Consider the following 13,035-nt stretch of genomic DNA (forward strand, 5'->3'; position numbering starts at 1 on the left):
CTTCACAGGCGTTGCATAACAATAATTTTTTTGTATAAGAGAGTTAATGTATATTAAATTGAGATTCTAGTAAATATAAATAGGTAATTATTAATTAATAGTATTTTAGTTTAAATTAATTGGTTAGGCAGTGGAGTTAGTTCTCAATTAACTAGGTATATACAATTAAAAAAAATTGCTTGCATAATAACTTGTGCATGCATAGTTATGCATATGAGTGGAGTGATGATTTAATGGTGCATGTAGAACTTGATTCCACTTGAGTAATTAAAGTGCAACTAATGTACATAGCTAAGGCGAACTGCACACTTGTGTCCAAGGAGAGTATTCTCATCCAAAGAAGAATATCTAGGACCAAGTGCACTATGAACTAAGTAAAAATGCATGTACACTAATACTCTACTTGAAACGCAACTAAGGTGTGTAGAATAAATGGGTCCCAATAATATGTAACCATATTAGGCACCCATGTACAGAACAACCATAAAAATAAATAAAAGATTATGTTTGTTCCTATATGAGATTCCTTCTAGTGATATTATCAATTTTCTTGTTGCTTCCACGTAATGCAAGCACATGAGCCTCACAATTCTTGAGAGCACCCACTTTTATGAACTTGTCTTGCTTTTGTAGGAGTGATTCAGTGAATGCATCCATAGGAGGTATTTTCCAAGATGCTCTTATTGTTAGATTTGAAGATTTAAAGGAATAAACAAACACCAAGTACCTAGCATCGACTTCAAGAGAATATAGAGGATTGCATACTTCTCTGTCTTGTCTAGTCCACATGCCATGATTTGTAGAAGAAAAGATTTGAACTTTGTGAAAATGTCTTGTAGGGTATCAAAACTACTTGGGCTCAATGACTTGAGTTCATCCTCCAACTAATGTCCTTATGGTTCATCATGTTTCCTAAACATGCCCTTCAATGTGGTCCAGACTTCATTTGGGCGTGAGGCATATTCTACATGGAAGAATAAATCCAGAGACATTGACAAGCATAGCAACCTGAATGCTTTGTTCATCCTATTAAAATAGTATGCTTTCTTAATTGTGTAATTTGGATCTAGTTTGGTTCCCATAGTAATCTATAGAGTCCTTTTCTTCTAAGTAGAAGGAGAATTTTTGGTTTCCATTCAAAATAATTTAATGGTGTGAGGATCACTAAAAAGAGCATATCCATGCTCTACGAGTGCTACAAACCTTTGTAACATGCAAAGAAAAATATGGGCTTCTTCTTACAAGCTCCTCTTGTACTCTAATACCTTGTAAAATCATTGGGTAACTTGCACACAAAATCTAGTTGCAAAGAAAAAATAACAATCTCAAGGTTGAGGCCAAATGGAATGAACGAATTCAAATTGTTTGAAAAAATGAACGAAACACATATAAATAATATTCTTTGTTAGAGAGCTTATGCACACTAAGTTAGACTTCTAGTACATGTACATAGGTAATCAGTAATAAACAATCCCTTAGTCTCAGTTAAGTGGTCTTGCAATGCAATTAGTCCTCAATTAACTAGTCATGCACAAGTGAGTAACTCACGCATGCATAACAAGCCAGAGTTAACTAGTAATGCAAAAGTGACGAATTTATGCATGCATAACAAGCCTTAGTTAACTAGTCATGCACAAGCAAAGAACTCATGCATACATAAACACTGCACTTAACTAGTCATGCACAAGCAAAGAAATCATGCACTTAACTAGTCATATGCAAGCAAAGAACTCATGCATACATAGACATTGCACCCCCATGCCTACCCATGCACATGGGTGGAGTGATGCATGCAAAACTTGACACCACTTGAGTAACTAAAGTGTAACTAATGTTAACTCAAGAAAAGTTTGCACCTGTCGAAGAGGAGAATCTTATCACCCAAGGAAAATATCTTGGACCAAGGGCACCATGAACTATAGGACTTAGAAAAATATGAACTAGGTAAATGTGCATGTGCACTAATAGTGCCATAAAGAAGTCTTTGAACATTCATTTAGAATTAATAAATAGGTTATGTCCAAAGGCTCACAAATGTGTGATGTTGCAAGCTTATCAAAAAAATACTATCACTTTTTATAAAAAAAACTTGTACTTCAAAATTTGGGATAAGTTTTCTTTTGAACAGTGGGAAATACTATCATAACATAATGGCCAAACTAGTAGCAGGGACAACCATCACAAGAAGCTATCCGAAAATGGAGGCTGACTCTTGATCATTATTCAAGGAAAAGCAACCCAAAAACAACCTGCCATTGGTCCATAAGGAGGAAAACTCTCACTCCTGTTAGATGCCTCTAGGTCTTCAACCATTAACATGATGCTCAATGAAAACAAGCTCTTAACCAAGTACACACGATTTTAAGTCGAACTCCTAGATAGTTAGGATGATTTTTAATTTAAATAAAAATCTAAATATTATAATATTTGGGCTTTTTCAATAGTTATCACTCAAATTCTTCTTCTTCTTCTTTTTGGAGTTATGAACCTTTTTTTGAGGTATGTTGAAACTATGTAAGGGCTAACCCCAATGTTAGATGAAAGGACCAACCCCAAGATTAGATGAAAGAATGATCTACCCATAACTATGTAAGGGCTAACCCCAATGTAAGATGAAATGACCAACCCCAACGTTAGATGAGAGAATGATCTACCCATCTACAAATTGTGTGAGGCTTATTCAAATATGAATGTCTCATAAATCATTATTTTATCCGTACAAGTCGCAGGCACTCTCAACCTCTCTCCATCAGATTTGAGCCAATAACTTAATAGACATATTGTATTACCAAAATTTAATTTAGTTATATATTTTTTATTAAATTGTAATTTAAAAAAAAAAAAATTAAAAATAAATTCACAACTTTAGAATTGTTATTATATTTAACTTATATAATATTAAAAAATAAAATTTGTAATTCTTCATATTATAATAAATTTTAAATAAAAATAATTTTAAAAATCAAATAAATATATTTAATTAAACTAGTGGCAAGTAAAGTAGGAATTTCAAATGCACGTGAAGTGCATGATGTGTTGGCTGGGGCGGTTGGCTTTCGCACTCCCCAACCACGACCGATTCCTGCGGGATGCGTGTTGTTGCTGCAGCATTACGATGTTCACGTATGTGTTTGATGATGACGTAATGCATTTGATGATGACGTATTCTGCTCGCTTTGGCGATAAATATTGTATGATGAATCTGCTTTGTATGATGAATCTGCTCGCTTCAGCGATATATGATGTATTATGATTCTTCAGCGGGGATTCTCTCCCCCACTGAAGAAAAAAAAGAAAAAAAGAAAAAAGTAGAAAGAAAAAGAAAGAAAAAAAGTTAAATTTGATTATTTGTTAACTTGTAAGAATACTCTAACTCTAAGAATACACAGAATATAGAATATTAACAATATTTTCAAATTCAAATTTTTGTGATCCATATTTGAATAATTAAAAAAAAATTCAACAACAATCATATAAGAGATATTTTGTTAACTTATTTGTATTTCAGATAAGATAAACAACATTTAATGATTCAAAACTAATCGACAAAACATATTGCCGAATTTTTTTAATGTATTTGACTAAAAAATCACCCGTCAAATTCCAATTCCGTGGTCGGACGAGTACAATCTCTTAATCTCGAATAATACCAAAATTTCCTCTCCCCTACCGAAACAAATAATCCGAAAACGCGCAGGGATGCAATGGCGCGGTAGAAATCAAGTATGCCTTGTATGACACGTTAAGTGAAAGTTCGAGAAGAGGGATATCTTAAGTTTTTAACGCCGACTTAAAAGGATGGTCTTTCATGACTAATGAATATTATGTATGCTCTTTCTTATCTTTAGGGACAAATATCTAATGAAATAAAAAAGTTGATTATTACTTTTGCCACGAATTCTTTCAGTTGGTCCAAAAGATTAATGTGAAAATGCAATATCTATGAAATAAATTTAAATAAATCTATTATTTTCAGAGATCAAAACGTTGATGGTATAAGAACAATCAGGGATGCGTTCTTGACGGTGGGTGGTGTGGTCTCCAAGTTTTCCATGCTTCCACAACAAGAAGGTATGTATGGGAAACGGTTTTTCCATGTATGGGAATTTTTTTTGGTTAATGTAGAAGATAAGTTTCTTCAAAATTGTGTTGGTAGATATTTTTAAATCTATTTAGAAATAATAATTTATGAGTGAAGAAATTTGATATTTAATTTTGAGATTTTATTAATGCTGGTAATTAATGATAATGTCTAATTTTTAAAGTAAAAGATCCTTTTTATTTACATTTTTAACATTATTAGTAATAATTTTAGAATGCTTGAGAGTGGTTCTAATCTTGTTGAATTTTATATGGAGAAAATATAATTTTGAATTCCATTCAAAATTCAGTAGATTTATCCAATTTTAGGATTTTAGGATTGGGGGGATTGCAACATTTTCATTGGATTTTATTATGTATGAGGATATGGAACTAACATTTAATCAAGAGCACCAAACCCTCTATGTACATCAATGTTCATGGCGTTGATTATTGAACTTATTTGTCATGACCCTAGTAAAAATATACCCATCACTTGAACAAAATCTCGATTTCACATTTTAAACTTTTTCTATCATATTTTAATGCTTAGATGTTGATATTGATGATGAGGATTCTAATATAGGAAATGATTTTGATGATATGTAGGTATTCGTTATTGCATGACTTTTTTTGGACTATACAGAGCATCTAGAGCCTCTATGTTGATGTATTTTTGGTTCAAAAATGGATTGCACTCAAGATTTTGGTTTTACATGTTAAGTTTTTTCTATATTCTTTTAATTCTTAGAGGTTGATATGGATGATGAGGATTCCAATATAGGAAATGATTTTGATGATATGTAGGTATTTGTTATAGCATGATGTTTTTTCGACCATAGAGATCATCTAGAGTCTCTTTGTTGATGTATTTTTGTTTCAAAAATGGGTTGCACTCAAATTCTCGATTTAACATGTTAAGTTTTTTCTATCTTCTTTTAATGCTTAGAGGTTGATATTGATGATGAAGATTCCAATATGGAAAATGATGTTGATGATATGTAGATTTTTGTTATAGCATGATTTTTTTTGGACTATAGAGATCATCTAGAGTGTCTTTGTTGATGTATTTTTGGTTCAAAAATGGATAGCACTCAAAATCTCAATTTTACATGTTAATTTTTTTCTATCTTCTTTTAATGATTAGAGATTGATATTGATGATGATGATTCCAATATAGGAGATGATTTTGACTATATGTAGGTATTTATTATAACATTATATTTTTCAGATTATAGAGATCATCTAGATCCTCTTTGTTGATGTATTTTAGGTTCAAAACTGGGTTGCCCTCAGTGCTATTTTGGTTATATGCACCCTTGTTATATATCCAAGAATCTTTGCATATTTTTGCATAGTGTTTTGGATTCATATGGATGCACACAAATATTTATGTATTTTTTTCAAACTTTGAATATATATATATATATATATATATATATATATATATATATATCTTTTGGTCGACGAGTATTTTGGTTTGAATTTTTTTCCTATTCTCAGTGTTGGGGTTGATGGGTTTAATGACTGGTTTGGTTGTTGATTAAATGCCCATTTCACATTTTTAGTTTTAGCTTTTGAGTCTTGACTCTAGAATCTAATGACCTCAAATCGAGTCTATAAATTATCACTCTTTACTATTTTTGAATTTGATTAATTTCAATTCATTATTCTAAACTTCAGACTTTCATAGTGTTTTGGACTCATATGGATGTTTATGTATTTTTTTCAAACTTTGAATATTTATATATTTTTTAGTCGACGAGTTTTTTTGTTTGGATTTTTTTCCTATTCTCAGTTCTTGGGTCAATCGGTTCAATGACTGGTTTGGTTGTTGGCTAAATGTCCATTTTACATTTTCAACTTTAGCTTTTGAGTCTTGACTCTAGAAGGTAATGACCTCAAATCAATTCTTTAAATTATCACTCTTTTCTATTTTTGAATTTGAGTAATTTCAGTTCACTATTCTAAACTTCAAACTTTCATATCTATTATTTTGCTTAGTACTAATCGAATTCTAAAATAATGAATTATGAATTTAAATCAATGTATACACTATTCAATTATCTCTATTTCAAAGGATCATTTAGGATGTATGAATCAATGTATTTCATATGATTGAATTTGAATAATTTTTATAATGTGTGTGTGTGTGTGTGTGTTTTGAGTTTATCTTAGGTGCTTGGGAGGGATGATTAGGATCCTACCGACCTCTGTTCAATTCCCACAAGTGACATGATGAGTTTTGATGTAATGGCTTCAAGCTTTATTATTGAGCATGAATAGTCCCTCGACAAAACATAATTATTCCTCATATGGAATATAAAGATATTTTGCACATCAAGATGCACACACACTTCAATGTCCCCTGTAAATTTCCCTAAAATTTGGGAGTGCTCCCACACATCACTACTATGGGTCTCCTTGTTCCTACCTCTCCTCGCCTTGGAAACTTGGTGGAACAGTGGGAACAACATTGTTATGGTTTGAATATTGAATATAAGGAGATTTGAGGTTGGAGAAGAATTTTGTATATTAATTTTTAATTTTTAATGGTGGTATTGAGTGTTTCACTATTAAGTGGGTTTAATGGTTCAGTGATGAAATTTAGCAATGGAAAGGTGCTTCTACATAGGCTAGGTTCTAAACATGCAAGAGTCATCCAAATTATCACTTAATAAATTGACTTAATTTATTAAGTTGTTTTTATTATTTTCCTAACTCTAACATAGGAAAAATAGATTAATTAATTAAGGCTGGCTATTGAGCTAGGAAAATCTAAGGAAATGTAATTTATTACATTAGTGACTCAAATTTAATTTCAACCATTGATCTCAAGTGATGTGAGATATATTCTCAACCATCAAGCACTTTGAATATTAGGGTTAGTGATTTAGCTCAATGAAGAATTATAAAAGATAGTATAAGGAGAAATGATTACACAGACTTAGAAAGAACATTTTATTAGTGAGTGATATCAACAAAAGGTGAAGAATGATTTTCATCTAGAGGTCAATGCCAAGGGAGAAAAATATCATGAAAGATTTAAGTAGCAAAAGATCATTCCCAACAGGGTTGTACAACAAGTTTAATAAATAACCAAGAAGAAACCACATGTGTGAGGTGGTATTCAACTAGAGATCTCACATGTACTATGTAGGGAGGGTTTGTACAACTTGTACAAGTTCTCAGGTGTGTAGGAGTCTATATTAGCCACACTATTAAAAGAGGGTTGCGGGTTGAAGCAGACAATAGGTAATTTGGGTGTTTTAGAGGAGATTTGGAGGGTCGTATAGTTGGTACGAGTGCTAAGAATTTTTTTTATAATTGATGTAACTTGTATTTTTCAATAGGGTCATTTTCCCAGTTGGGATCTCTCACTATTATAAGTAATAAAAGTGATTTTTAGGTGGAGGGTTAATTTCTGTGTGAGAATTATTTTCTATATTTGCCTCTGTTGTAAATTTCTAAGTTAAAATTCCAATGTGTTTTTATTCAATAAGTGCATATTTAAATTTCGAGTTATAAATTTACTTGAAATATTGAACCAAATTTGGAATTAAAAGCTTAACATGTTTTCGAAGAAATATATTTTGAAGAGGAAATCAAAATTTTGATAGTTTTCCATCATATCTAAAATTCCAACAGTAAGTTTTTCTTCAGTAAAAAATTTGGTTTGGAAATGGTAGCAACTAATTTGAGGTTTGAGGACAAGTTGGAGAGTGCATCTAACTTGATCCCTTGCAAGGTGAGGGTTACACTAGTCCTTATAGAAAATGGGTTATGGGTTTTTGCAAATACCACATGAACCTCACTAATTGATGAAACATAGCTGGTCATCCATAACCAAAAAAATATGAAGGCTAGGAGGATCATCTTAGATACGCTGAAGGATCACTTGACTCCTCAGCTACATGAGAAGAAGTCAACAAGGGAAATGTTTGAGGCTCTAATGAATCTTTTCAAGAGATGTAGTAAAAATAGGAAAATAAGGTTGAGGGGAAAATTTATAAACATCAAGATGACTAGATCAACTATAGTGACCAACTATCTCATCAACATCACTTAGATCTGTGATCAATTAGTAACGATTGGGGAGGTTGTGACAAATGAAGAGATGGTGATGACTTCCCTAAATAGTTTTGTGAGACCATGGGGCCCATTCATCAAAGGCATCATTTCATAAGAGACACTTCCCAAGTTTGACAAGCTATGGGATGATTTCATCTAGAATGGGATTTGGGAAGAATCTCTAGCGGGCCAACAAAAGGGTGATGATGAGAATTTCGCTCTTGCAAGTTATGGAATGAAGGGCAAAGGAAAGGGTTTTGTTAAGAAAAATACATGTGGAGAAACAACTGCATAGGTTGGGAAGAAGAAGAATCTTAATAAGATAAAAAAAATTGTGTGCCATTAGAGTGGACAATATCCTTCACAATGTCCTATACAAAAGTACAGGAATGAAAATTTGAAACAAATAACAACATTTGTAGAAACACAGGTTAAGGAGTTTGTTACAAAGTTCGACAAAGAGTTCTCATTACTATTTTGTCTCTCTAGCACAATTTATAATGGCACTTGGTTCATGGATAATGGAGCCTCTCGTCACATGAAGGGAACACATGATTTCTATACAAGTAGAGAGAGACTTAGATCTATATGTGGAGCTTGAAAACAATGCCAAGTATGGTGTAGATGGAGTTAGGACTATATTGTTCTAGCTGGAGTAAGGAGGTTCTCTAGAAGTAAAAAATGTGTTATTTTTTCTGGGGATTAAGAAGAATTTACTCTCTGTCTCAGCCATGGAGGATAGGATATATTCCATTACATTATAGGATGGACATGTTCTCATTCGGCTAAGTGATTATCACCTTAACTCAAGATGTGTTATTAGAGGCAAAGAGGGTATTATAGACATATTTAAGGCTCAACTAGAACAAGACCTGGTTCATGACAGTGAAAACCTTTGTGAGCTTTAACACAAGAGGATGGGTCACTTTCATCATAGAGAATTATTCCCATACTAAGGGATATTGTCACTGGTGTTGCAAAGTTCAACATGGATAAATAGGGAGTGTGTGGGGGGTGTGCTCTTGGTAAGTATGCCAATGATGCTTTTCCGAGCAGCTAGAGTAGATTCAAGGGTATATTGGATCTAGTGCATATAGATGTGTGTGGTTTGATGTCAATAGCATCAGTGAAAGGCTCCAACTATTATCTGACCCTTCATTCATGATTTCTCTAAGAAGACATGGATATTCTTCATGAGGACTAAGGTTGAGGTCCTCAATGACTTACAAGAGTTTAAAGCTCATGGATAATCATTCAAGAAAAAAGATCAAATTATTGAGGTCTAATAATGGGGGTGAGTACACCTAAAATTACTTCAAATATTTCTGCAAGGAGTCAAGGATCAAGACGGAATTGATGGTCCCTTACAACTCATAGTAAAATGGGGTTGCTTAAAGGAAGAATTAGAATATAGTGGGAGCTACCAAGGCAATGATTCATGACCAAGATCTACCCATGTTCCTTTGGGTGGAGGCATGTAATACAACAACGCATGTGAAAAACAAGAGTCCTCATAAAGTCCTGGGGGATTATACTCTAGAGGATACTTTGTTTGGACTAAAGATAGAGATTAGCCATTTCTGCATTTTTGGTTGTCCTATATGTATCCATGTACCAACATAGAAGAGGATGAAGTTAGATCCCTCAAGATGGAAGGGCATATTTGTGGGCTACAATGAGACCTCAAGGGAATATAGGGTCTTCATTCTAGCATCCAGGAAGACTGTGGTGAGATGAGATGTTAAGTTTGAGGAGGGCTTGGCATTCAAGAAGTCCCATGATCCCATTCCAGTGATAGAAGAAAAGGAGAAGTATGCTCTGAAGATTGAGGAGAGTTCATCACCACTCACAACAAGGACTCAATCTTTAGGTAAGTAGGAGTTGGAGGCTCCTTCTTGTTATATTAGGAGGAGGACTCAATGGATAGAAAAATCATTGATGGAAGAATAGGAGCATGTGGACTCTCCAAAGAGTACATTCAGGGAGAGTAGGCCATCGAGCAAGTTTCCCAACTATATGGATCTCATGAATAGCATCATTGATTTTAAGCCTACCGATGTTGAGGAGGTAGTATACCAATAGGTTTGGAGGGGTATAAGGATGGAGGAGTATCACTCCACAATGAAGTATGATGTGTGGGACATAGTTATGAGACTAGAGGGAAAATTGACAGTAAGCTTCATGTGGATATCCAGTATCAAACATGTTACCAATGGTAGCACAAAAAAATATATAGTGAGGCTTTTGGCGAGAGGGTTATTCCTGAAGGAGGTAGTGAAATATGATGAGACTTTTTCTCTAGTCACTAGGTATACTTTCATTCATGATGTCATATATATTTCCTCCACAATGGGGTTGAATATACATAAGATGGGTGTGAAAACATCATTACTTAATGGAGTTATTGAGCAAGGGGTCTACATTGAGCAACCTTACGACTTTGAGATTCATGAGTGAAATTCTCATGTATATTGTATGGAATCAAGTAGACACCGAGGGAATGGTAGTCTAGGATTGATGGGTACTCACTTAGCATGGGCTTCACCGAGAGTGAGGCAGATCCCAACTTATACTTTATACTTGTTGGAGATTATCCACTTACCTTGGTGTTGTATATTGATGACCCATTTCTCATGGGTGGATAAAAGCTCAGTGCATTGTGAAAACAGTATTTGGCTTCATATTTCAAGATGAACGACATTCACTTAATGCATTACTTTTTGGGGTTGGAGGTGTGGTAGTGACTAGGTGAGATGTTCCTTGGAAAATGGGAAGCATGTAGTTAATATTTGGAAGATATTATGGATAGTTGATTGTAGGCCTATGACTACACCTAGTATCACCAAAATGAGGAAGTCAAGTGCCTCAAATTAGGATTTGGTGGATTAGATGTTGTATAGGTAGCTAATTGGTTCCTTGATGTATATGGTCAACACTAGGTGAAATGTTTGCTTTGTTGTAAACACTCTGAGCTAGTTCATGTTGGAACCCAGGCAGATGCATTAGATTGCATTGATGCTTGTGCTTAATTACTTGCATGGTACAATGGAGTATGGACTGAGATATTTCAAGAGTGATGGAGTGAATTGTAGGGGTCTATAGACCCAGATTAGGTTGGGAGTGAAGTGGATAGGAAAATCACTTCATTGTGCCTTTGCATTTGGATCAATAGTTATTTCATGGTTCAACAAGAAGCAGGATTTTGTGGCACTTAGTTCAGTAGAGGTGGAGTATATGGCAATGTGTTTGACGAGTTGTGAGATTATTTGACTCCACAAGTTGCTCATAAGATTATTTGGTTAGGAGTTGGAGCCTATGATGATACACTGTGGTAATCATATTTGCATCAAACTCTTGGAGAATCCAGTGTCCCATTACAAGTCCAAGCATATTGAGATCAAATATAACTTTATTGGAGACAAAGTCTAGAGAGGAGTAGTGAAGTTTTAATATATCTCCACAAATGAGTATATTGTTGATATTCTAACTAAGTCCTTGGTAAAAGGAAAGTTTGTCTTCTACATACATAAGCTAGGAATGGTGTAGAATTTCTTCCTCATAAAGAGAGAGTGTTGAAGTTTAGCAGCAAATAGGTGCTTTTGCATAAGCTAGGTGTCAAGCATGTGGGAGTCATCAAAAGTCTAACTAAGGAAAATTACTTAAATTATTAAGTAACTTTTTTTGTAATGATTTTCCCTAGAAAAAATATGTTAATTAAGTTAATTAATTAGTGTTGGCTATTGAGCTAGGAAAATCTAAGGAAATGTAATTTAAGTACGTTGCGACTTAGAGTGAATCTCAACCATTGATCTCAAGTGAGGTGAGATATAATTTCAATTTTCAACCACATTGGAGATTAGGGTTATGGATTTAGCTCAACAAAAAATTATAAAAGACAACCTAAGGAGAGAATATCGCATATATTTGTGAAGAACATTTTCTCAGTGAAGATCTCAACAGTAGGTGAAAGAGGAATTTCATCTAGAAGTCAACACCAAGGGAGGAAATATAAATATATATTTCAGTAGCAATATACAATTCCCAACAAGACCATATGGAAAGCTTAACAAATCAACAAGGATCATCCACACATGTGAAGCTATATTTAGCTAGAGATCTCACACGTGTCATGCGCGGAGGGTTTGTACAATTATACAAGTGCTTAGGTGTGCAAGAGTCCAAATTGGCCACATGGTTAAGGGAAGGTTGTAGGGTGAAGCAAACAACAAGTTGTTGGGGTGTTCCAAAGGAGATTTGGAGGGTCGTACAACTAGTACAAGTGCCGAGAAAATCTCTATAATTATTGTAGATTGTATTTTTCAGTGGGTTATTTTTCCACTTGGGGACCTATCATTGTTTTGAGTAATAAAAGTGAAGTTTAATTGAAGATATAATTTCTATGTGAGAATTATTTCAAGTGTTTGCTTCTGTTGCAAATTTCTGAGTTCAAATTCCAGTGTTTTTAGGCAATATGTGCAGATTTAATTTCTAGGTTATAAATTTACTAGGAATAATAAACCATATATTACATTAAAAGTTTAACATTAAGAATATGTGCTCCCTCATAAGAGGTCACGGGTTCAAATCCAAAGAGGGGTAGAATATATATGCCTCCATAGACTTTAGTAGTCAAATTGATGCACAAAGTGGGGTCCCTTACCTAGGAGATTGAATCTCTAACTACCTCTTACATTAGATATTTTACAAGAATAATTTGTGCCCTGATATTAGGTTGCATGCATTTAGCTTAATAGAAGGAAAACAAGTATTGATGTTTGGCTTGGAATCATTGGCAAAGCATAAGTATGCATCAATGGTCACAACCATATGGAGGCTCATCTTGGCAAATCAATGCATCCCATGTATATAAAAATTCCCAGTTTT

Source organism: Pinus tabuliformis, chromosome 3_1 (assembly GCF_031772625.1).
Source record: "Pinus tabuliformis cultivar Carrire ecotype Pingquan chromosome 3_1, CPIR1, whole genome shotgun sequence".
NCBI classification, from domain to species: domain Eukaryota; kingdom Viridiplantae; phylum Streptophyta; class Pinopsida; order Pinales; family Pinaceae; genus Pinus; species Pinus tabuliformis.